Source organism: Humulus lupulus, chromosome 1, assembly GCF_963169125.1.
Source record: "Humulus lupulus chromosome 1, drHumLupu1.1, whole genome shotgun sequence".
NCBI lineage: Eukaryota > Viridiplantae > Streptophyta > Magnoliopsida > Rosales > Cannabaceae > Humulus > Humulus lupulus.
The window spans coordinates 158736215-158761813 of record NC_084793.1 but is presented as its reverse complement, the minus strand read 5'-3'; the positions used below and the strand labels follow the sequence as shown (position 1 = coordinate 158761813).

The 25599-nt window shown below is 38.4% G+C and overlaps 1 long non-coding RNA gene across 1 annotated transcript; it reads left to right on the top strand.

Moving 5' to 3' along the window:
• Window positions 1-5682: 5682 nt before the first annotated feature.
• Window positions 5683-6478, top strand: LOC133821371 (uncharacterized). The gene is made up of 3 exons (XR_009887521.1): window positions 5683-5811; window positions 5908-5986; window positions 6345-6478. It is a non-coding gene; the product is annotated as an uncharacterized LOC133821371 (long non-coding RNA).
• The last annotated feature ends 19121 nt before the right edge of the window (window positions 6479-25599 follow it).

Sequence of the window (25599 nt, the reverse complement as noted above, 5' to 3'; positions counted from 1 at the left end):
TAGATTCAATCCCGAGCACCCTAGGTAAAATTCCCATGCTTAAAATCCCAAAATCCCTTAAGGGCCACGGCTCAAGCCACCCATGCCACGGCATGACCCCAACCAGAGGGTCCCCCACGCCCAAAACCAGACACAGGCCGCGGCCCTACAAGCCCCATGCCGCGGCCCGCCCTCCTTCCTCAGCATGCATCAGCTTCAAAGGGCCGCGGCTCACCAAGAACTATGCCGCAGCCCGACCCCTTCGAACCCAGAAAAACCTCCATTTTTTACTCTCAAACCTCACCCAAAACCATCCCAATTCCACAACTCAATTATCACAAAACTTCTAACACAATTCTAGCTACACAACCCAGCTAAAACTCAACCTAAAAACTTACCAAAAATCCCACTTCAATCTCTGAAACTCATTTGCTCAAGAACACTAAAACCAGCCATAAAAACTCAGAATTCAAATACTAAATCACGAATTAGAGATTACCTTCTTTGATGAACCAACTCCCTTAATGATTTTTGAGCTAAAACCCAAGCTTTCTAGCTTTTATTCAGTCCTTAAAATTCAAAACCCAAAAACCTCTTAGAACTCAATCAAAACCATAGAATTTCAACAACAAAAAGTGTGATTCAATCCATACCTCAGTCCTGGTTAAATTCCCTTGCTAAAACTGAGCTAATCCCTCAAAACTCTAGCTCAAATTACAGAGTTTCCAGCTGAGTTTTCCCTTAGATTCCAGTGGTTTCCTTTGAGAGAGAAAGAGAGAAGGAGAGTAGGTCGGTCCCTAGTTGTAATACCCCGGATTTCCCAATAAGGGTCAGGACCTTGATTAGGAGGCCGGGAGGGCCATAATTGAATTATGATGCTATTTAATGATCATATGCATGTTTATGTGAATTATATTATTATATGATGATGAATGCATGCATATGGGTCTATTTTTAATTATAAGGGCATTTTGGTAATTTGGCCCGTTGAGGGCGTAATTGTGTATTTTCATGCATGTGGGTGAGTTTTGGATGGTACCACATTATATGTGGATTTGTTCGAGCCTTTCGGCATGAGACGATCATGAAATGCAAGTGTTCGGTCTGGTCATAACAGGTTTAAGTTCAAGGCTCGGGGAGAGTCTCGGGATGATTTTAATGATTAGAGCATTACCGGGAATTAAAGGGTAATGGTATGATTTATTGATGTTTGAGATTATTGAGAATAGCGGGAATTGGAGGGTGTTAATTATGATTAACAAAATAGGTGCGGAAGGACGGTTTTGTCCTTGGTGGCTGTTAAGGTTTTATTTTAGATCTAAGGGCATTTAGGTCTTTTCACCCTTAGAGATTTATATCAGCCATTAAGGCTGTAGAAGAGTAACAAAAAACAGAGTCCTATTTTCCCTTCTCTCCCGATAGGTTTTCTCCCTCATTTCTCTCTGAATTTTCAAGCTCCTTTTTGAGGAATCAAGCCAAGGAACCAAGCTGGGATAAGCTAGGGTTATGCTCCACCATTGAAGAGGGTGTGTTGCTGAGATTGAGGTGAGTTTTTAGCCATTAGAACTCTTGCTTTTGCTCTGTTTTCCAAGTTAAGTTCCAGCTGGTTTTTGGGTTGAAAAGTGGGGAATTGATTGGAGTTTGGCTAGGGTTCTTGGGGTTGTGGTGCCTAGGACATGTGGAGGTGGTATTTAGGTTCATTTGGGACTTAATTTGATGTTTGGAAGCTTTTGGTTTGGCTTAGAAATGGTGGAATCGAAGGAAGAACTTTCTGGGCAGATGCTGGCTGAAGGTAGCGCTACAGCGCCCAGTATAGGGCGCTACATCGCTACCTGTAGAGGAGGCTAGGGCAGTTTGGTTATGTCTTGAGCGTTGGGGCACTAGGAGGGCAGCACTGTAGTGCTCCCTGTTTCTTCAGAGCCCTGTTTTGAGTGTTTTTAAGGGTTTTTGGCTCGGAGTTTCAATCCTTTAGGCCCGGGATCGAATCTACTCACCGTGTGGGCATGTTTCGAGGTCCCGAGAGTGGGGTTTAGGTCAAGACCCTATCTTTGATGATTTTCATTAATCGGAGATTGTATTTGGTTATGACTAGGTGACTGCTAAAGGATTAAGGATCGATCGTTCTCAAGGGTCGTCCTTGTTCTAATTCTCGCTCGAACCGGAGGTAAGAAAACTACACCCTATGTTATGTGACATGCATGGTTATTCTTGATGCATGTTGGATGTTTAAATGTAATGCACGAGAAACATGTGATTAGGACATGCTATGTATACTGAGTATGATATTGTTCAGAGCTTGAGCCTCTGTGTTTATGCATGATCCTAATTGTGCTAGTATTTGTTAAGTAAGCATGCTGGATGCCCTGTATTCGGATATTGGATATATGATATATGTTTGGTGGCATTGCTTGTATATGGCACTGACTAGTCAGGGACACTGACCTAAGAGTCAGAAACGGCATAAGGGTCCTGAACGCGGGCCGAATGAAGATTAGATCTAATCGATATCAGCGTTGAATGACTCATATGGGGTATTAATGCTGGACCGACCCTAAGGTCGATGAAACTTATAAGCGCTTGGATAGTCTAGGACTAGTTACTCAGAGCCAGGGCCTAAGGCCTAGGTGACTGCTTGTCACATGGCTAGGGAACGATGTTCCAGGGTTATGACTCTATGGTCATGAGGAAGGTTATGTTGGTGACTAGTCATCATGCACCTATCCTATCTAAGCTAGTGAAAGGATCACTTATCTACTCGACAGGTTTATGCTGGTGACTATTTCACCAGATACCTATCTTGTTTAAGCTAGTGAAATGATCACTTATCTATAAGCCCCGGTGACCCTATCGTCACATGGCTATTGGGAACGGAACCCACCTCAGTGACTAGTACAATTGTCACTCGTCTATTTGGGGCTAAAAGCCCTGGATGGCTATTATGGTCATTGGTTGATGTGTTATACTCAACATTACGTGGATTTGTTTGCTTGCTGGAATAGGGCTATATCTGCTAGGCGTGTGTGTGTCTTATGATTTGATGACATGTTATTACTGTTCATGAACATATTAAGTTTTCTTGCTGGGCTTCAGCTCACGGGTGCTATGTGGTGCAGGTAAAGGCAAAAGAAAGCTGGACCATCCTTGAGTTGGAGAGCTTAGGTGACGACGTGTACATATGCGGCTGCTCGACCGCCACAGCCAAGGGTTGAAAGAGGAACTAGGGTTAAACCCTGTTTTGCCGCTTACATCGGCCTGTTGTAAACATTTTCTTGTAATATACTCTGAAATTATATTTTTGGGATCCCAATATATACAGTAAACGTTCTAATGAAACGTTACATCTTAACCAAAATTTTTAATCCCTAAACCGCTAATCATACTTAGTTACATGATTTTGGCCAAATGACTCGATTAGCGAGTTTAGCACTGTTTACAAGGCACACTGTAACGATCCCTGGAGTTTGGGGGCGTTACACTAGTGTTCCACCGAATTCTGTGTTTTACTTAGTCTATTCTTAGGAAATTAAGTCAATCCCGAGGCTCGGGGTACCGGAAACGTCCCCGAGGGAAAAATGGTAAAATTCCCCAATATTCTCACCTAGACTTCCTAACCTCAGATATATCTCCAATTATTTATTTCCATAACCCGATAACCTAAGTAACCATCCAATACTTAAAATACCCCTTGACTTGTCCAAAGTCAAGTATTAAGCCCCGTTGTGACTTTGCCGCTAACTAGCCTCCTAGGGTCGCCTTAAGTCACATGCTGCAGATTTACCCACATAATAATGTGGTTCTCACAATTAAAGCATATACTCACATTTATATTCATATAACCTTACTAACATGCTTATCATATAGTCATGCATTAAGTTAATAAATTCACACATAAACCAATTATGCCCTTCCGGCACACTAATCAAGGCCCTTAAGCCATATTAGTAATTTTGGGTCGTTTCACAAAAATACCCCTAACATTCAAATACCTATTTTTTCTCTCAATCCAAACCTTCTCTCTCTAACATCTCTAATTCTCTCACTCTCTCTAACATTCTAATATTGTATATCTCGAAAAAATACCAAAATAAAAAAAAAATCATCTGAAACCAACGTTTGAGTGAAAAAATATGAATATCCAAAGTTTTCGTCAAATTTCAGTGCAGAGCATCGAAAAAGCATCGTTTGGATAAAAATCAAGCTTCCATGATTGCATCGAAACATCATCGATGTACCATCGATTTTGCATCGAAATGCCATCGAAACACCATAGATTTTGCATCGAAAAGACATCGTTTTGGCAAAAAAAACAAGTTTTCATGATTGCATCGCAACAACATCGAAGTACCATCGATTTTGCATCGAAATATCATCGATGTACCATCGATTTTGCATCGAAACACTATCGATTTTTCATCGAAACACCATCGATTTTTCATCGAAACACCATCGATTTTGCATCGAAAAAACATCGTTTTGGATAAAAATAAAGTTTTCATGATTGCATCGAAACATCATCGATGTACCATCGATTTTTCGATGCAAAATCAATGGTGTTTCGATGCAATCATAAAAACTTGTTTTTTGGCCAAAACGATATTTTTTCAAAGCGAAATCGATGGTACATCGATGATGTTTTGATGCAAAATCGATGGTATTTCAATGCAAAATAGATAGTGTTTCGATACAAAATTGATGGTACATCGATGATGTTTCGATGTTGTTGCGATGCAATTATGAAAACTTATTTTTTTGGCCAAAACGATGATTTTTTGATGCAAAATCGATAGTGTTTCGATGCCAAATCGATTGTATTTCGATGCAAAATTGATGGTGCACCGATAATGTTTCGATGCAATCATGAAAACTTGATTTTATCCCAAACGATGCTTTTTCGATGCAATTTTGATGCTCAGTACTGAAATTTGACGAAAACTTTGGAGATTCATATTTTTTCACTCAAATGTCAGTTTCAGATGATTTTTTTTTTTAGGTATTTTTTCGAGATCTACAGTATTAGAATGTTAGAGAGAGTGAGAGAATAAGAGATGTTAGAGAGAGAAAGTTTGGATTGAGAGAGAAAATGAGTATTTGAATGTTAGATATATTTTTGTCTAAAAAATTGAAATTGTCATATATTTGGAATAGTAACTTATGGTGGCATATTAAAAAATTTCACTAAGTTATTATGCATATAACATGAAATTTCCCTTTACAATTTAAGGTTTGCGGTTTATATTTTGGAACGTGTGGTTTAAATTTGAAAGCTTGCAGTTTAATAGATGTAGTTCTTATGTTAATTAAGTTATGATGACGCACCTATATAAGTGATGATTTTAATAAACACCTGTGTTTGCCGATGCGTGCATTTAGGGCCTATTTTCCACTTGGGGAAAAAATAACTGAATGTCATTGTACTGAGGAAACCCAAGTCTAGGAGTTCTTGTAGTTGCTGTAAGCTTCTCCAAAATACATTTGAATTCTTTTCCCTTCAGCCATTCAAACTCCTTCAACAGTCCAGCATCTTCTGAACGAGTCTTCAGCCTCTGCTGAACGATTATTCAAATGATTTTCACCTAAAAAGCCATTATTTTTATTCAAGTAAAATCAAGATATTTTCATTCCCAAACTCTATAAATAGGACCTAGTACCCAGCCATTATTCACCATTTGCTCTAAGTTCAGAGGCTGCTAGTGTTAAGTGAGTGAGAGAGTGTAAACACTTGGTTTGGGGAAAAACTATAAGCTTAAACATCATAAGCTTATCAAACACTTGGGAAGTAAGTGAGTGCTATAGTATTTCGGTGGATGTTAGATTGATCTTGCAATCTTTGAGGTAAACCCAAAACTCTAGTCCTTTCTGTATTCTATGTTATTTCTTTTCTCAAAACCTTCTACTCAGTCCCCTAACCTTATTCTTATTTTTGGTTAGGGAATCCAAGTTCTTAAGCACTTAAGTGGTGGAGTGTTCCAAAAGTCCTAACTCAGTCCATTTTATCCCGGTAACTTTGGTAAGGAAAATAGGCTAGAATTAATATGTTATGTGCTTATGTTATCTATATGTTTATGTTATTAAAAGTGTTATGATATGTATATGTGTATGTAGGCTTGGGCATATGACCCATATGACTAACAAGACCCCAAATGGGTTATGGGCATATGACCTACTTAGCTAGTAGGACCCCATTAACCCCATGGGCATATGCTTGTTTAGTCTATGGGACCCCAAGTAATAATGGCCATTATAATAAGTGTATGTTATATGTATTATGTTAAGTCTTTATGTTTTCTTATGAAATTGTGTATATGACTATGTGTTAGGTTTTTCCTTGTTGGGCATTAGGCTCACTCCTTTCTGTTTATGTGCAGGAAAATAAGCTTAGAGGCGGTAAGATTCGTGATGCTTGGGAGGATGTGTATCGATGATGAATGGAGTCAAGGGGCCGAGCGTTATCGATTCGAGGATGTAGTCTCCTTTTATGTTTTTTATGGTTTTACATGTATTTTCCGCATTATCATGTAATGTCTTTTATTTTAAATCTTATTTTGTTTTAAAGACAATGGGATCCCAAAATCCTTCTTAGTATTCTGTTTCTTTGTAAATAACTCTTATTTTCAAGTTACTCAATAAATTATGGTATTTTCGTAAAATGTAAGTTTTTATGTATAGTTTCGATAATGGTCCAATTAGTCTAGATTAGTGGGTCATTACACTTGGACATTGGTCATCAAGCTTCGAGAGAAGTCTTGTTCGCGAATCACTTTTCGGGAGGAAAAGTGCAAGTGTTATGATTTGAAGGGAGTTCAAGATCTTAGCACTTCAGAAATTTGATTAGGAGTTTATATTACAACAGTTGCGACAAATTCAAGAGGGAGTCTTTATTTGTATAAGTCAATTTGGTTTTGTAATCGTTTAGATATTCTTCTAATAAATTTCATTCTCTGGGCGTGGCCTCGTGGACTAGTAGCAATCTGCAAAGATTGCTGATACCACGTAAAAATTCGTGTGTTCTTTACCTTATGTTCGTTTTATCTTCTGGTCACAAACTGTTTAAACATATCTAGTTTCTGTTCAAACAGTCTTTATGTCTATTTAAACATTTCTGTAACAGTTCAACAATTAATTATTTAATTTGAATAATTAAGTTGGTAATCATAAAAAACAGAATTTCAATTGGTATCAGAGCGGTTCACTAAACTCTTAGTGAGATCTTGTGGTTATTTTCCGTTTGATTTGTTTTGTGTGAAATGTCTTTCTTTGCAGAAGGTAATTCGGTGTCTCGACCTCCATTGCTAAATGACTCAAACTATCTATATTGGAAAGTTAGGATGAAATCTTTCATAAAGGCTCAAGATGAGAAAGTATGGAGAGAAATTTTGTCTGGATGGTCACCTCCTACTGAAAAAGGTGAAGATAGAAGCACAATTATAAAATCTGAACTTATTTGGGATACAGAAGAAGAAAAATTATCCAGCTATAATAATAAAGCTCTTCACGCCATATTTAATGGTGTTGGAGAAAGCTTTATAAAACTTGTTTCCACATGTGTCTCGGCTAAAGATGCTTGGACAATTCTTCAAACTCAGTTTAAAGGAACTGTAGATGTTAAAAGGTCTAGATTTATTATGTTACAAACTAGGTTTGATGACCTTAGAATGTCTGATTCTGAAACACTATCTGAATTTTATGAGAGATTATCTGATATTTCTAATGAGTATTTTGCACTTGGTGAGAAACTTGATGATTCTGTTCTTGTTAGAAAAATCGTTCGAGTTCTTCCTGACAGGTTCAATGTTAAGCTCACTACTATGGAAGAGGCAAAAAAATTCAGTACTATGAAGGTAGAAGAATTGATGGGGTCACTTCGTACCTTTGAGTTAAATCAAAAGATTCGTCAAAAAGACAGGCCAAGTACTTCCAAAGAAAAGGAGAAAACCATAGCTTTCAAGAGCACTGAAAAGGAAGTCTTAGATGATGAAGATGGTGATAATGAAATGGCAATGCTTGCAAAGAATTTTCGAAAATATATGAATAAGATAGGAAACAAGAAACTCAATGGCAAGATGTCGAAAGGTAATCCTTCTTCTCTTCAACCTTTTCAAACTAATAAAAAGGGTATTCAGTGCAGGGAATGTGAGGGATTTGGTCACATCCAGTTTGAGTGTGCAAACACTTTGAAAAAGAACAAAAAAGGTATGATTGCTACTTGGAGTGATAATGACTCTGAAAGTAGTGAAGATGAGGAAGGTAATGTCGCTCTCACTTCTATTTTACATGTTTCTAAATCTGAAAATGAAAAAATTGTTTGCTTGAATAATGTTTCAAAAGATGAAGATAATTCTGATAGTGATGAATCTGAATTGAATGATGAGTCCTTGAGTGAATCTTACAAAAAGATGTATGGTTCATGGGTGAAAGTGTGTTATGAAAATCGGTCATTGGTAAGGAAAAATACAGATTTATCCTTTGAAATTAAACAACTTACTGATTTAAATGAAAAATTTCAAAAAGAAATAATTTCAAAAAATGTTGAAATAAATAAGTTGTCTAAAGATTTGGATACTCTTGAGAAAAATGTTAGAATGCTTAACCCCGGTTCAACTGTTTTTGAGAATATACAGAATTCAGGTCAAAGAAGTCATGTGGGACTTGGTGCTTCAAGTTCTCAAAAATCAAAGAAAACTGTCTTTATCTCGGCTGGGATGCTATCGTCTGATGTTCCTGTGTCATCCTCATTGAAATCTGTTGTATCCGGTACTCGGATTGTTCCAACAGAAAGGACACAGTCAGCAGGTAAATCCAATGGTAAGTTCGAAAAATTCATTCCAATCTGTCATTTTTGTGGTAGGAAGGGTCATATTCGTCCTAAGTGTTTTATTATTATGGATTTTGCCAAAAATGAATATTTTGAAAAATTCAATTATTTTGATAATTTCAAAAGAATAGAAAAGGAAAATGTTCAATCAAAGAAAATATGGATAAAAAAGAATAATTGTTTTGCTGGTTTTACTAGTGAATATGATAGATCTGCTTCTTCATATTTTTGGTATTTTGACAGTGGTTGTTCAAGACATATGACAGGTGACAAGTCTATTCTTACAGCCATAAAACCTATGCATTGTGGGTCTGTTACTTTTGGCAATGGAATTGAAGGTAATGTTCTTGGTATGGGCACTCTTAACTTTGAAGGGTTGCCTAGAATCAAAAGAGTGTTACTTGTGGAAGGTCTTAAAGCTAATCTTCTAAGCATAAGTCAAATTTGTGATCAAGGTTATACTGTTAACTTTGATAAAGAGAATTGTTTTGTTTTAAACAAGAATGGTGAGAATGTTCTTGAAGGTTATAGATCTAATGACAATTGCTACACTCTTCTGCCATCTATTATGTGTCAATCTGTTGTGAGTAATAACACTGATATGTGGCATGCTAAACTTGGTCACATAAATTTCAAAACCTTGAAAAAATTGTCACATGCAGGGAGTGTTCGTGGTTTACCTAAGCTAGGTAAAGAATCTGATGGTAAGTGCAAGAGTTGTCAACTTGGTAAGCAATTAAAAATTACACATAAAAGTGTTTCTGACATAAACACTTCGAAAGTTTTAGAATTGCTTCACATGGATCTTATGGGTCCAATTCAAATTGAGAGTTTAAATGGGAAAATGTATATTTTTGTTTGTGTGGATGATTTTTCTAGATATACTTGGGTGGATTTCTTGAAAGAAAAATCTGACACTTTTGATGCCTTTAAAACTCTTTGCTTGAAATTAAAAGTTGAAAAAGATTGCAACATTGGAAAAATTGTTCGTATAAGAAGTGATCATGGTAAAGAATTTGAGAATTCTGTCTATGATGATTTTTGTAAGTCTGCAGGTATCTCACATGAGTTTTCAGCTCCCAAAACTCCTCAACAGAATGGAGTTGTAGAAAGGAAAAACCGCACTCTTCAAGAAATGGCTAGAGTGATGCTAAACAACAAAAAATTGACCAAACGGTTATGGGCAGAAGCAATTAACACTGCTTGCTATATCATAAATCGTGTTTTTCTTCGTCCAGGTACATCTAAAACATCTTATGAAATTTGGAAAGGTAAGAAACCAAGTGTGGCTTACTTTCATGTTTTTGGATGTGTTTGTTACATTTTGAGAGATAGAGAAAATCTTGGTAAATTTGATGCTAAGAGTGATGAAGGTGTTTTTATTGGATACTCCACTAACAGTAGGGCTTATCGTGTGTATAACATGAGAACCCAAACTGTAATGGAGTCGGCTAACGTTGTTATTGATGATTCCAGGGATTTTTCTGAGTTTTCTACTGAGGAAGAAATTGAAAGGTTTATTGATGAACCTACTGAAAAACACGAAGAAGCTTGTGTCAGTGATACTACTGTTGCAACGTCTGGTCCATCTGTTCCAACAGATCGTGAATCCGATGAAACAGATTCTGGACAGACAGAAAAGAAATTTCCAGATATTATTTTGGATGAAGTCCAAAAGGAGCCATCAACCAGAGTTAAGTTAAATCATGCAGCAGACTTAATACTTGGAAATCCAAAAGACAGTATGGTAACACGAAGAAGGTTTAGTAATGTTGTTCAATTTGTTTGTTTCTTATCTCTAATAGAGCCTAAAAATGTGAAAGAAGCTTTAACTGATGAAAATTGGATTAAAGCTATGCAGGAGGAATTGGAACAATTTTTTAGAAACAAAGTGTGGATCCTTGTGCCAAGACCGTTGCATACCAATATTATTGGCACAAAATTTATTTTCAAGAATAAATCTGATGAATTTGGTACAATTGTGCGAAATAAAGCAAGATTAGTGGCACAAGGGTACACAGAAGTGGAAGGAATAGACTTTGATGAAACATTTGCACCTGTTGCAAGACTTGAATCAATTAGATTATTATTTTCTATTGCTTGTTTGATTGGTTTCAGGTTGTTCCAAATGGATGTCAAATCCGCATTTCTCAATGGGATCTTGAATGAAGAGGTATATGTTGAACAATCTAAAGGATTTGAAGATCCCCATGCACCTGATCATGTGTACAAGTTGGAGAAAGCTCTTTACGGTTTGAAACAATCCCCTCGGGCTTGGTATGAGAGACTCACTCAATTTCTTGTTTCTCATGGATATAAAAGGGGTGGAGTAGATAAAACTTTGTTTATCAAAAATATTAAATCTAACATAATCATTGCTTAGATTTATGTTGATGATATTGTGTTTGGATCTACTTCTGACAATGAGGTGCAGGTATTTGTGAAACAAATGAAAGAGGAATTTGAAATGAGCATGGTGGGAGAATTGACTTATTCTTAGGTTTGCAAGTCAAGCAATTAGATGAAGGCACATTTGTTTGTCAAAGAAAATATGCTAAGAACCTGGTCAAAAAGTTTGGACTTGAAAGTTCAAAGATTGCCAAAACACCAATGGGAACGACTGTGAAGCTATCCAAAGATGAAAATGGTGTCAAAGTTGATCTTGCACTGTATAGGAGCATGATTGGTAGTCTTCTTTATCTCACTGCTAGTCGACCTGATTTAAGTTATAGTGTTGGTGTGTGTGCCAGGTACCAAGGAAATCCCATGGAGTCTCATGTTACAGCTGTCAAAAGAATCATTCGATATGTTCATGGGACTGCTGATTATGGTATTTGGCATTCAAAAGAAACTAACCCTAATCTAGTGTGCTTTAGTGATGCTGATTGGGCAGGTAACACTGATGACAGAAAAAGCACTAGTGGAGGATGTTTCTTCTTGGGAAATAATTTAGTATCTTGGCACATCAAGAAATAGAATTCTATTTCTCTCTCAACAGCTGAGGCCGAATACATTGCAGTAGGAAGTTGTTGTGCACAACTTTTGTGGATGAAGCAAATGATGAAGGATCATGGGTTTGATCTTGACACTTTAACTATTTTTTGTGATAATACAAGTGCAATTAATATTTCAAAAAATCCTGTGCAACATTCCCGTACTAAACATATTGATATTCGTCATCATTTCATAAGAGAATTAGTTGAAAATAAAGTTCTTGTCTTGGAATATATTGAAACACATAAACAAATTGCTGATATTTTCACTAAAGCTCTTGATTCGGTTCGCTTTGATTTCCTCCGAAAATCTTTGGGGGTTTGTTCTCTTTAAATTGTCTTGTTATGGTGTTATCCGCTTGATCAATTGTGTGTTATTCAAAGTTAAGAAAATTGTCAATCAATTTTAAAATTTTGTTTTGTGTCAAGCTGGATAATCTGACTTGTGTTTATGAACCTTTGGTTGTATATTCTTGAGAGAAATTTAATCAATTCCTCCTAGGCATATTCGAGTAAATTAATCAATGTTTAATGTTTGAGCTTCCTTTTGTGTAGCATTGTTTCAAGCTCCTGTGAAAGAATAGAGCTACCTACATCAGTGTGTGAAAGCCGTCTTTTGAGTAAGTTGGAACTTTGTAATTCAGAGTTATGAAGAGGATACGCTACCATAGAAAAGGGCTTCCACTGGTGTAGTGTGACAATGTCTTCATGGGTTACAATTATTATTAATTTCAAAAAAGACTTATTTATCATTGGGCAATGTTCCCTTGCATACACTGTCACACACTTATGCTTGAAACAATGCAATAAAAATTGTACACAGTTTATAAAAAATAAAAAAAAAATGTGTGTGTAAGACTCATACATGTTGATTGATTCACTTAAGAATATGTGCTTGTGACTGAATTGTGGTCTATTTCTCTCGAATATTCTTTCTATTTTTTTTATTTTCACAAGTGTTCTTATCCATGGTATACACTAACACTTATTCTCATTTGCTTGATTTTATTCTTATCAGGATGACTCACATTGTTCAAAGCAGAATTTTTTTTGGTTGAGTTTTTATTTTTGTGCATATATAAAATGAAAAAAAAATAAAAAAATAATAATAAAATAAAATTTTGACAAGAAAATTTATGGTAGACCGAATCATTGTGGTAATTATGTGAAATTATGCATTTAATTTGTGTGATTTAATATATTCTTGGTCTCCAAGGAATTTATTTTGTCCTTTTTCTTAATTTGGAATACCATGATTTGTATCTTTATTGTCTTGTACCTTGTTTAGAATTGTTAAAAAAAAAAAGGGAAAAGGTCAATTAGAAGATCGTGTGGGGTATTTTTCGGTTACCTTTTTTGGATTGTCATTTTATATCTATTTCCTTTTATAAAATAATACAAAAAAAAAGGGGTAAGGTTTTATGTAGATCGTGTGTCTTTAAGATTGTTTCCTTTCTTGTTTAATTAAAACAATTTTTTTAATAATAAAAAAAAGGAAACCTCTTTTTGCCGTGGGTATCCAAATTGGGTAAGTGTTGTCTTTAAAAAGCTTGTCATTACCCTATTTCTTCTCACCCACGATCTCTCTAAGTCATTTCTTCTTCTTCTAATTTTTTTTCTCTCATTTTTTTTGTAAGTGCTTTCTGTTTTTCAGAGAAGAAAAAATGGTGAGAACTCGTGGTGCTTCCTCCAAGAAGATCCTTGCTTCTCAATCCCGAAAGGTGCCATCTCCTTCGCCTCCTCCATCTGTGTCAACGACGCCTCTTTCTGTTCCAGCAGCTGCCACATCTGTTGGGAAGACTTGCAAATCCAAGGCACACAAGAAGGTGTTCTTCCTCTCTAATGAACACCCCATGGTGTTTCCAGATATCTCTGCTAACATTGTCGATGTTGCACCACCATCTGAAGTGGTGGTGCCCTCTCGAGCCAAGGACCCTGATACGAACCACACCAACATTGTGATGAAACCCGACACCAAATATGGAACAGCCACCAAGAACATACGAGATTGGAATGGAACCGCGACCCAATGCTTAGCCAAGCACGAACCTTGGTATGAGGAAGACGCCACAAACGGGGATTGAATCCGTTTGATAAGTCAGGATGAACGCCACAAGGAATCTCCTTGATAAGTTCAAAAGTTTCTTCAAGAACTCAAGAAGAAATAAACTCACAATTTCATTCAACATAATCTGCCTTTTCACATTGTTTTGGCAGTCCTTATAAGGACGAAAATTACATGAAAACAAGACCCTTGGTCTTCCTAATGAAACCGAAAAATTAAGGACAACCCATTTGTCTTCCACATAAAAACCGAAATTAAAGACAAGCTTTTTGTCTTCCTAATAAAACCGAAAATTAAAGTCCAAAAGGACTATTGGACTCACACAAGTCAAATGTTTGACTTATCACAAAATAAACAAAGACTAAATAAAAAACGTGATTAAAATTAAAAAGACTCATTACAGGAAGCTAAATATTGATCAAGCTCCTAAACTGGTGTCCTCATCATTCCTCCCCTCTTGACTTGGATCAACTAGAACTTGACTTGGATTTTTAGTCTTGGTGTTGCTCAAATTGCCCTTGAAGCTGCTGCTGCTGCTGCTGCTGGATATCCCAGGTTGATGAGGACACCAAGACTCAAAATCCAAGTCAAGTTCCAGTTGATCCAAGTCAAGAGGGGAGGAATGATGAGGACACCAGTTTAGGAGCTTGATCAATATTTAGCTTCTTGTAATGAGTCTTTTTATTTTTAATCACGTTTTTTAGTCTTTGTTTATTTTGTGATAAGTCAAACATTTGACTTGTGTGAGTCCAATAGTCCTTTTGTCTTTAATTTTCGGTTTTCATTAGGAAGACAAAGGCTTGTCTTTAATTTCGGTTTTCATGAGGAAGACAAAAGGCTTGTCTTTAATTTCAGTTTTCATTAGGAAGACAAAGGGGCTGTCCTTAATTTTTTGGTTTCATTAGGAAGACAAAGGGGCTTGTCTTGATGTAATTTTCGGCTATATAAGGCCTTGAAAACATTTGGAAAAATCAGATTATGTTGAATGAAATTGTGAGTTATTTCTTCTTGAGTTCTTGAAGAAACTTTTGAACTTATCAAGGAGATTCCTTGTGGCGTTCATCCTGACTTATCAAACGGATTCCATCCCCGTTTGTGGCGTCTTCCTCATACCAAGGTTCGTGCTTGGCTAAGCATTGGGTCGCGGTTCCATTCCAATCTCGTATGTTCTTGGTGGCTGTTCCATATTTGGTGTCGGGTTTCATCACAATGTTGGTGTGGTTCGTATCAGTTGGTATCAGAGAATAGGATCATCCGGTTTGGCCTATCCTTTTTCATTTGTGTTTTCTATTCAATTCGTTTTTTTTTTCAATTCTGAAATAAAAAAAAAAATCTATCTATTCGTGTTCTTGATTTTCTTAGTCTTTGTTCTTGTTTTCTTTCTAAAAATCCGAAACCATTATAGTTAATCTCTTTATTCCAGATTGTTTCTTTGTTCAAATCGTGTTCTTATTTCCTTGTTTACATTATTTCTTTGTGAAATCCCTTGAAAATCCGAAACTAGTTGATATTGCTAAGTCCGAATATGTTTTTCTTCAAGTTCGAATCTATTTGTTGTCAAATCCATTTGTTTTCCCTTGTTTCAATTGTTTTTGTGTTGTGAAATCCGAAAGTACTCTAGAGCCACAAATTAATATTGTTGATTTCAATTCATTTGTTTTCCCTTGTTTCAATTGTTTCTTGATGAAATCTGAAATTAATCTAGTGCCACCGATTGATTGTGTTATTTTCTTTACTAGTTGAGAAATCTAAGATTGTTATTGAGTCAATTGTTTACTTTGTGATAGTGCCACGGATTGATTGGTCCTTTTCTATTTTGGGGTTGTTATTTTTGGGAATATTTGTTCTCTGTTATTGGGAGTGTACCACCAATTGTTATAGTGCCACTGATTGAAATTTTGTTTCCCTTTATTTGGGAGAAATTTGATATTGTTATAGTGCTACAAGTCTATTTGGGTTTTCTGAAATTGGGATTGAGGGTTCTCTTATTCTTATTGTGAAATCTGAAATTGGGATTGAGAATCTGAATTGGGATCGAGTTTTTTTTCTCTGGTTCTTGTTGTGAAATCCGAATTGGGATTGAGTTCTCTTTTCTTTTGTGAAATCCGAAATTGGGATTGGGGTCTCTTGTTCTTGTTGTGAAATATCTAATTGTTCTTGTTCTTGTTGTGCAATCCGAGTTGTATTGTTTTCGAATTGTTGTAGTTCCACCAATTCTGATTCTTCTTATCTGCATTTGAGAAAAAAAAAATAGAAAGAAAGAAGAAGAAAACAAAGAGGATCCGAACTCTAAAAAAAAAAAAAAAAACAAAACAAAAAGTCTGGAAACCTGTCTTAAAATTTTTTGTTCTATTCTTGTTCCTTATGGTCTAGAGGCCTTTTGGCCAAAACCCCACACAAGTGTTCCAAAAATCATCATTTTTTCGTCATTTTCACCAGTTTTCGTCGGTGTTCGTTTGGTTTGTTTGGTTGAATTGGCTGCTTGAACCTCCATATCACCGTTTCATTAGTTTTCAAAGAGCTTAAAGAAGAAAATAGAGTGGAAAAAGGCAGAGGTGTGAGCTTATTTGAGGGTAAAAGCCATCATTGAGTGCAAACACGAGTGTACTTGAGTGACCATTTTCTTTGAGTGAAACACATGAGGGAGTGCAGTGAGGTCCTTTCTATAATTGTCTAACCTTATTGTTTTGCAGATTCTCCATCATGTCACAAAATACAGAAAGAAATGCAGGCAATGACGCTCCACCACCTACAGTTCCAAATCTACAAATTGAAGCTTTAATGGGGGAGATGAGGAGGATGTTGAGGGAGGATTGTGAGCAAATACATGAGCGGTTGGATAGGGTAGAAGAGGGGGCACAACGGAGACCAAGGAGGGGTAGGGTACACCAAAGGGAGGATGAGAATGAAGGGGATTTAGAAGGGGTAGTTTCTGATGATGAGTTTGATAGGATGTCGGCGGGTAACCATAGGAGGTATGGTGGGAATAGAGAAGATAGGAACCAGGTAGATAATTATATGGGGAATATCAAAATGAGAATCCCAGCTTTTCAGGGGAAGAGTGATCCTGAAGCATACCTTGAGTGGGAGAAGAAGATGGAGCTAGTTTTTGATTGTCACAACTACTCCGACATGAAGAAGGTAAAACTTGCTGCCATTGAGTTTACTGATTATGCTATTGTTTGGTGGGATCAGTTGTGCATCAACAGGAGGCGGAGTGGAGATCGCCCTATTGACACATGGGAGGCCATGAAGAGGGTGATGAGGCGACGGTTTGTACCACCTCATTATTATCGAGATCTCTACCTTAAGTTGCAGGGTCTTCGTTAGGGCTACAGAAGTGTTGATGAGTATTACAAGGAGATGGAGATGGCTATGATTAGAGCCAATGTTGAAGAGGATCGGGAGGCAACCATGGCAAGGTTTTTGAATGGGTTGAACCGAGAGATTGCTGACCCAATCGAGCAACACCATTATGTGGAATTGGAGGATTTGGTTCATATGGCAATCAAAGTTGAGAGGCAGCTCAAGAAGGGTAGTTCAAGTTCGAGGTCAAGACCGAGCCCACACAATCCAAGTACAACACCTTGGAGGTCGAACTATCCAAAGAAAGAAGACCAACCCACTTCATCATCTACACCAAAACCAGCCACCACAGCCACACCACCTCAAGGTAAAACAACTCCTACTAAGTCTCATTCTAGCGAGATAAGGTGTTTCAAATGTCAGGGGCGAGGACACATAGCTAGCCAGTGTCCAAACAAGAGAGTCATGGTGATTCGAGAAAGTGGAGAGATAGATTCTGAAGATGAAGATGATCTTGCTGACATGCCACCATTGGAAGATGCTTCTGACAATGAGTATGGGCCAGAATCTGGTGAGATGCTTGCACTAGTCACAAGGCGAGTCCTGAATTTGCAAGCAAAAGAAGAGGAAGAAGAGGTGCAGCGAGAGAACATCTTTCACACTCGTTGTCATGTCAAAGACAAGGTATGCAGTGTTATTATTGATGGTGGTAGTTGCACTAACGTTGCTAGTTCTTCCATGGTTGAAAAGCTAGGGCTCCCAATGCTTAAACATCCTCGTCCATACAAGTTGCAGTGGTTGAATGATAGTGGTGAAGTGAGGGTTACAAAACAGGTGCTGGTATCATTTTGAATTGGCAAGTATGAGGATGAGGTATTGTGCGATGTGGTTCCCATGCAAGCTGGACACCTCCTTCTAGGAAGGCCTTGGATATTTGATCGGCGAGTCCAGCATGATGGCTTCACCAACAAGTACTCATTCACGTTCCATCAACGAACAATCACTCTAGCTCCATTGACGCCAAAGCAAGTATATGAAGACCAAGTGAGGTTGCAAAAATTGAGTGATAAAAAAAAATTGAGTGAGCAAAAGAAGGAGAGTGAAAAGATGAATGAGAGTGAGAAAAAAGAGAGACAAAGAGAGAAAAGGGTCGAATCAAGTGAGAGAGAAAAGAAAGAGAAGAGTTCGATCAATGAGGGAAAATTCGAGAGAAAACAAAGTAATTTTTATGCAAAAAAAAGTGAGGTTAAGGAGGCTCTTTTAAACACTAACCAACTTGATGCTAACAAGGGTCGTCACAAGCAGGTTTTTGATCCCGGTGATTGGGTATGGTTACACATGAGGAAAGAGCGATTTCCAGCACAAAGACGTTCCAAATTTCTACCTCGAGGAGATGGGCCGTTTCAAGTGCTAGAAAGGATCAATGACAATGCCTACAGACTCGATTTACCAAGTGAGTATACTGTTAGTGCTACTTTTAATGTTTCTGATTTGAGTCCTTTTGATGCAGGTGACGATTTGAGGTCAAATCTTTCTCAAGAGAGGGGGAATGATGAGGACACCAAGACTCAAAATCCAAGTCAAGTTCCAGTTGATCCAAGTCAAGAGGGGAGGAATGATGAGGACACCAGTTTAGGAGCTTGATCAATATTTAGCTTCTTGTAATGAGTCTTTTTATTTTTAATCACGTTTTTTAGTCTTTGTTTATTTTGTGATAAGTCAAACATTTGACTTGTGTGAGTCCAATAGTCCTTTTGTCTTTAATTTTCGGTTTTCATTAGGAAGACAAAAGGCTTGTCTTTAATTTCGGTTTTCATGAGGAAGACAAAAGGCTTGTCTTTAATTCGGTTTTCATTAGGAAGACAAAGGGGCTGTCCTTAATTTTTTGGTTTCATTAGGAAGACAAAGGGGCTTGTCTTGATGTAATTTTCGGCTATATAAGGCCTTGAAAACATTTGGAAAAATCAGATTATGTTGAATGAAATTGTGAGTTATTTCTTCTTGAGTTCTTGAAGAAACTTTTGAACTTATCAAGGAGATTCCTTGTGGCGTTCATCCTGACTTATCAAACGGATTCCATCCCCGTTTGTGGCGTCTTCCTCATACCAAGGTTCGTGCTTGGCTAAGCATTGGGTCGCGGTTCCATTCCAATCTCGTATGTTCTTGGTGGCTGTTCCATATTTGGTGTCGGGTTTCATCACAATGTTGGTGTGGTTCGTATCACAGGTATCCTTTTAGGGACTCGCCCTGGCAACTCGCACCCCACGTGCTCAACGCTGCTCCCAGCCCCTTGCCGTTCTCGGCCTTGCACTCAACGTGCCTGACGCCGTTCTCGGCCCCTCGCCGTTCTCGGTTGATGAGGACACCAAGACTAAAGATCCAAGTCTAGTTCCAGTTGGTCTGGTGACGAGGGCGCGAGCCAAAATACTCAGTTTAGGAGCTTGATGAGTCTTATTGTACTTTGTCATCTTGTATTTTTTATTTAGTCTTTGTTTATTTTGTGAAAAGTCAAACACTTGACTTGTGTGAGTCCAAGAGTCCTTTTGTCCTTAATATTCGGTTTTCATTAGGAAGACAAAGGGTTGTCTTTAAATTTCAGTTTTCATTAGGAAGACAAAAGGTTGTCTTTATTTTTCGGTTGTTAGGAAGACAAAGGGGCTTGTCTTGATGTATTTTTCGGCTATATAAGGCCTTGAAAACATTTGGAAAGATCAGATTATGTTGAATGAAATTGTGAGTTTATTTCTTCTTGAGTTCTTGAAGAAACTTTTGAACTTATCAAGGAGATTCCTTGTGGCGTTCATCCTGACTTATCAAACGGATTCCATCCCCGTTTGTGGCGTCTTCCTCATACCAAGGTTCGTGCTTGGCTAAGCATTGGGTCGCGGTTCCATTCCAATCTCGTATGTTCTTGGTGGCTGTTCCATATTTGGTGTCGGGTTTCATCACAATGTTGGTGTGGTTCGTATCACAGGTATCCTTTTAGGGACTCGCCCTGGCAACTCGCACCCCACGTGCTCAACGCTGCTCCCAGCCCCTTGCCGTTCTCGGCCTTGCACTCAACGTGCCTGACGCCGTTCTCGGCCCCTCGCCGTTCTCGGTTGATGAGGACACCAAGACTAAAGATCCAAGTCTAGTTCCAGTTGGTCTGGTGACGAGGGCGCGAGCCAAAATACTCAGTTTAGGAGCTTGATGAGTCTTATTGTATTTTGTCATCTTGTATTTTTTATTTAGTCTTTGTTTATTTTGTGAAAAGTCAAACACTTGACTTGTGTGAGTCCAAGAGTCCTTTTGTCCTTAATATTCGGTTTTCATTAGGAAGACAAAGGGTTGTCTTTAAATTTCAGTTTTCATTAGGAAGACAAAAGGTTGTCTTTATTTTTCGGTTGTTAGGAAGACAAAGGGGCTTGTCTTGATGTATTTTTCGGCTATATAAGGCCTTGAAAACATTTGGAAAGATCAGATTATGTTGAATGAAATTGTGAGTTTATTTCTTCTTGAGTTCTTGAAGAAACTTTTGAACTTATCAAGGAGATTCCTTGTGGCGTTCATCCTGACTTATCAAACGGATTCCATCCCTGTTTGTGGCGTCTTCCTCATACCAAGGTTCGTGCTTGGCTAAGCATTGGGTCGCGGTTCCATTCCAATCTCGTATGTTCTTGGTGGCTGTTCCATATTTGGTGTCGGGTTTCATCACAATGTTGGTGTGGTTCGTATCAGTTGGTATCAAAGCTTAGGAACATCTGGTTTGGCCTATCCTTTCCTTTGTGTTTTTTTTTTCTATTCAATTCGTGTTCTAATTTTAGGGTTTCTGAAATTAAAAAAAAAAAAATCTATTTATTCGTGTTCTTGATTTTCTTAGTCTTTGTTCTTGTTTTTCCTTCTAAAAATCCGAAACCATTATAGTTAATCTCTTTATTCCAGATTGTTTCTTTGTTCAAATCGTGTTCTTATTTCCTTGTTTACATTAGTTCTTTGTGAAATCCCTTGAAATCCGAAACTAATCAACTGAAATTGTTATTGAGTTTGTGAAAATCCTTGTTTCCTTTGTGAAAATCTGAGATTGTTATTGAGTCAATTGTTTACTTTGTGATAGTGCCACGGATTGATTGGTCCTTTTCTATTTGGGTTTTCTGTAATTGGGATTGTTTTTGGTATTCTGTTTTGGGTGAATCACCGATTGATTTTTATGTTATTGGGGAAGTGTTCTTGAATCACAGATTGTATTGGGAGTATTGGTTTTCACAGATTGGTTTGTTCTTGAATCTGTGTTAGTAACTCAGATTGTTTGATTTCGGGTTGGCTCTTTGGTATTCATTTTTTTTTCTCCTTTTCAGAAATTCGTATCTGGTTTCTCAAATTTGAGGGGTTTAAAAAAAAAAAAAAAAAAAGTCTGGAAACCCTTCTTAAAAAATTTTGTTCTATTCTTGATCCCTATGGTCTAGAGGCCTTTTTTCCAAAACCCCACACAAGTGTTCCAAAAATCATCAATTTTCGCCAATTTTTCATCGGTTTTCGTTTGGTTTGTTTGGTAGGATTGGCTGCTTGAACCTCCATATCACCGTTTCATTAGTATTCAAAGGTCTTAAAGAAGAATACAAGTGGAAAAAGGCAGAGGTGTGAGCTTATTTGAGGGTAAAAGCCATCAAATTTGAGTGAAACACGAGTGGACTTGAGTGACATTTTTTTGAGTGAAAACACGTGAGGGAGTGTGGTGAGGTCTTTTTCTATAACTGTTAACCTTATTTTTGCAGATTTTCAATCATGTCACAAAATACAGAAAGAAATGCAGGCAATGACGCTCCACCACGTACAGTTCCAAATCTACAAATTGAAGCTTTAATGGGGGAGATGAGGAGGATGTTGAGGGAGGAGTGTGAACAAATACATGAGAGGCTGGATACGGTAGAAGAGGGAACACAACGGAGGCCACGGAGGAATAGGATGCACCAAAGGGAGGATGAGAATGAAGGGGATTTGGAAGGGGTAATTTCTGATGATGAGTTTGATAGGATGTCGGCGGGTAACCATAGGAGGTATGGCGGGGATAGAGAAGCTAGGAACCAGGTAGATAATTATTTGGGAAATATCAAAATGAGAATTCCAGCATTTCAGGGAAAGAGTGATCCTGAAGCATACCTTGAGTGGGAGAAGAAGATGGAGCTAGTTTTTGATTGTCACAACTACTCCGACATGAAGAAGGTAAAACTTGCTGCCATTGAGTTTACTGATTATGCTATTGTTTGGTGGGATCAGTTGTGCATCAACAGGAGGCGGAGTGGAGATCGTCCTATTGACACATGGGAGGCAATGAAGAGGGTGATGAGGCGACGGTTTGTACCACATCATTATTATCGAGATCTGTACCTTAAGTTGCAGGGTCTTCGTCAGGGCTACAGAAGTGTTGATGAATATTACAAGGAGATGGAGATGGCTATGATTAGAGCCAATGTGGAAGAGGATCGGGAGGCAACAATGGCAAGGTTTTTGAATGGGTTGAACCGAGAGATTGCTAATCCAATTGAGCTACACCATTATGTGGAATTGGAAGATTTGGTGCATATGGCAATCAAAGTTGAGAGGCAGCTCAAGAGGGGTAGTACAAGTTCAAATCCGAGACAAATCCCACAAAATTCAAGTGCAACACCTTGGCGGTCGAGCTATCCAAAGAAGGAAGAAGACCAACCTACTTCATCCTTTACACCAAAACCAGCCACGACCTCTCAAGGTAAAACAGCCCCTACTTCGTCCCGTTCTAGTGAGATAAAGTGTTTCAAATGTCGGGGGCGAGGACACATAGCTAGCCAATGTCCAAACAAGAGAGTTATGGTGATTCGAGAAAGTGGCGAGCTCGATTCTGAAGATGAAGATGATCTTGCTGACGTGCCACCATTGGAAGATGCTTCTATCGATGATGAAGAGTATGGGCCAGAATTTGGTGAGATGCTTGCACTAGTCACACGACGAGCCTTGAATTTGGAAGCAAAAGAAGAGGAAGAAGAGGTGCAGTGGGAGAACACCTTTCACACTCGTTGTCATGTGAAAGACAAGGTATGCAATGTGATTATTGATGGAGGTAGTTGTACTAACGTTGCTAGTTCTTCCATGGTTGAGAAGCTGGGGCTCCCAACGCTTAAACATCCTTGTCCATACAAGTTGCAGTGGTTGAATGATAGTGGTGAAGTGAGGGTTACAAAACAGGTGCTGGTATCATTTCGAATTGGCAAGTATGAGGATGAGGTATTGTGCGATGTGGTTCCCATGCAAGCTGGACACCTCCTTCTAGGAAGGCCTTGGCTATTTGATCGGCGAGTCCAGCATGATGGCTTCACCAACAAGTACTCATTCACGTTCCATCAACGGACAATCACTCTAGCTCCATTGACGCCAAAGCAAGTATATGAAGACCAAGTGAGGTTGCAAAAATTGAGTGATAAAAAAATATTGAGTGAGCAAAAGAAGGAGAGTGAAAAGATGAATGAGAGTGAGAAAAAAGAGAGACAAAGAGAGAAAAGGGTCGAATCAAGTGAGCGAGAAAAGAAAGAGAAGAGTTCGATCAATGAGGGAAAATTAGAGAGAAAACAGAATAATTTTTATGCAAAAAAAAGTGAGGTTAAGGAGGCTCTTTAAAACACTAACCAACTTGATGCTCACAAAGGTCGTCACAAGCAGGTTTTTGACCCCGGTGATTGGGTATGGGTACACATGAGGAAAGAGCGATTCCCAGCACAAAGACGTTCCAAATTGCTACCTCGAGGAGATGGTCCATTTCAAGTGCTAGAAAGGATCAATGACAATGCCTACAGACTCGATTTACCAGGTGAGTATACTGTTAGTGCTACTTTTAATGTTTCTGATTTGAGTCCTTTTGATGCAGGTGAAGATTTGAGGACAAATCCTTCTCAAGAGGGGGGGAATGATGAGGACACCAAGACTAAAGATCCAAGTCTAGTTCCAGTTGGTCTGGTGACGAGGGCGCTTGATGAGACCAAGGCCTAAAGACTAAAGATCCAAGTCTAGGAGCTTGATGAGTCTTATTGTATTTTGTCATCTTGTATTTTTTATTTAGTCTTTGTTTATTTTGTGAAAAGTCAAACACTTGACTTGTGTGAGTCCAAGAGTCCTTTTGTCCTTAATATTCGGTTTTCATTAGGAAGACAAAGGGTTGTCTTTAAATTTCAGTTTTCATTAGGAAGACAAAAAGGTTGTCTTTATTTTTCGGTTGTTAGGAAGACAAAGGGGCTTGTCTTGATGTATTTTTCGGCTATATAAGGCCTTGAAAACATTTGGAAAGATCAGATTATGTTGAATGAAAATTGTGAGTTTATTTCTTCTTGAGTTCTTGAAGAAAATTTTGAACTTATCAAGGAGATTCCTTGTGGCGTTCATCCTGACTTATCAAACGGATTCCATCCCCGTTTGTGGCGTCTTCCTCATACCAAGGTTCGTGCTTGGCTAAGCATTGGATCGCGGTTCCATTCCAATCTCGTATGTTCTTGGTGGCTGTTCCATATTTGGTGTCGGGTTTCATCACAATGTTGGTGTGGTTCGTATCATCGGTCTACACCATTCCCGGCTCATGCCGATCACTCACATAATATCATACATGCTATAGCAACAAGTACAGAATTCAAGCATAAACAGATAAAGAGCTACGCTCTGCAGTTCTAGCATATTGGGATCGGCCCTGCATATCATTTCCATTAAACACATTGGGCTCATCCCTGCACACAAGCTCTATGGAAACAAGGGTTTTCTTACCTGAGTTCCGAGCTTTCTGAGCACCGATGCCCCGAGCACAGTCCTCTAACGTGAGCCTCGCCGAAACCCTAGTCACAACACATTAACAATATCCGTCCATCAAACTCTAACCCAATAAATAACTTCAAGTCATAACCCTAACCTCCAGGACCTTGAATTCTATCAATCTGAGTGATAAAATCCATCCCGAGCCTTACCCCTTAGGTTCCCAAGCCTAAAATACCCTAAAAAACCCCAAACTGGCACTAAGGGCCGTAGCCCCACCCACAAGAGCCGCGGCTAGCCTCGAAACAGAGGCTAGCACCTCACTGACCCCCACACGGGCCGCAGTGCCGCGGTGCGCATGAATCTCTCGACCTCCCATGGCTGCGCGCGCACGCGGGCCGCGACGCTCCACAACGAACCCAGATTTTTACACCATTTTCCAAACCTTTCCTCAAGCCAATTCTCACCAAAACCAAGCTAACAATCCTAGATAATAACACCATCATTCCAGCTCAATATCAACACTAAAACCCAACAGAAATCTGCTCCAAAAATACAACTAGAATACCCAAAAACAGCTTAGATTCTACCCACATGCAAAGCCTGGAAACATAGCTGAAACTTGAACATAACTTCCATGAAAAAGCTTACCTCTTGCTGAGTTAAACCTCTAAAGTTGAACCTTAATCCTCAAGGTT